The sequence below is a fragment of the Condylura cristata genome, unplaced genomic scaffold (genome assembly GCF_000260355.1).
Source record: "Condylura cristata isolate star-nosed mole 26May11 unplaced genomic scaffold, ConCri1.0 scaffold00060, whole genome shotgun sequence".
Lineage (NCBI taxonomy): Eukaryota > Metazoa > Chordata > Mammalia > Eulipotyphla > Talpidae > Condylura > Condylura cristata.
Genome location: NW_004567161.1, coordinates 714,259 through 715,553, shown reverse-complemented (window position 1 = coordinate 715,553; position 1,295 = coordinate 714,259). Strand labels below are relative to the sequence as shown.

Here is a 1,295-nt window from a genome sequence, read left to right as displayed (position 1 = left end):
ACATCATGGTCACTTCTGGCGACTCCAGTGCTGCTCGCTGCCTGAGACACCCTACAGCCCCCACTCTCTTCACTTCTCGAGAAAAGGCCTCAGAAGCAGGCCAGCCTGCAGCCCCGTGACGCGCCGTCGTCAGCAGTCCGGCGCTCGCCCACGGTCGGCTCGGCGGCCTCCTCCTGGGTCCTGCCAGCCGTCACCTGGTGCCCGCCCGCCCGCCCTGGCTGAGTCTGCCCTGCGCGGACGGCCGAGGCCCTTCCTGCACACTCGGCCCTCCGGGGGCCCTCCCGGCCTCCTCCCTCCCAGAGGCTGGGCCTCCCTCGTGAATTTTCGCTATGGCGTGAGGCTGTGCCAGGTCCGGGGTGTCGGCCTCCTCCCCCGAACGGTTCTAAGCGCGGAAGGGGGCTGCTGGGTCATGGCCGCTGTCCCCTGCTGTCCCCGGGCGGGTTCTGATTCCGCTGCGGGGACTTCGTCCCACCCACAGCGCCTCGAGGCTCTCCTCTCCCTCCTGGGCACTTCCGGTTCTCGTCCCCTGGGGCGCAAGGCCCCCAGGATGGGACACAGGTGAGGTCTGTGTCTTCACATGGGCATTGCCCCTGGCATCTCCCGTGCCTGTCCCATTTTCCTTACACAAGAAACGTACACGTGGCGCCTTTATCTGTCTCACCATCAAGACCTGCCGACCTCCCAAGCCCTAAGCTGCAAAGTGTCACCTGTATGGAAACAGGTGGAATAGGAAAGATTGAGCCACACCGGTGTGCAGCACCGCTCCCGCCACCTGGGCATGGTGCCAGCCCAGTGCCCTTCTGCAGCCGAATGGACAAGCACTCGGTGGAATATTATACAGCCACGAAGAAGGACAAACTGGTGGCGCTTGGGGCAAAAGAGCCAGATCTTGAGGTGAGTACGTTGAGTGAGATCAGTACTCATCTGTGGACTATAAATACCCCAAAAACAATCATACAAATAATAGAAGAAATAAAAATTTGAACTCTGCACATAAAAATAATGGTTACCAGAGGAGATACAGGAAAGGGTGGAGGTGGGAGGGAGGTGGCGTGGGCACAGATGCTCTGGCGCAGGGAATAAATTAAATAAAACAAAAAACCTGAACAATACAGAGTGCAGCATTACGAGAAACTCAAACACAGAAACACCGTGGAGTCACTGTGAACCGGTACATGAAGCATTCGGGTCTGTTTGGGGAGGCTATCTATGCACCAGCAGGGGAGAGGAAGCCCAGGCTGGGGAGGGAGTCCAGCGTTTCAGCGAACACCCTCAGGAGGGACATGGAAAATGGC

General features: G+C 58.8%; 1 protein-coding gene across 1 annotated transcript in view; it reads right to left on the bottom strand.

The window, feature by feature from the left end:
• TIMP2 (TIMP metallopeptidase inhibitor 2) overlaps positions 1-1,295 on the bottom strand; it is a 9,569-nt gene that overhangs the window by 3,326 nt on the left and 4,948 nt on the right. The gene's annotated exons all lie outside the window — the stretch shown is intronic.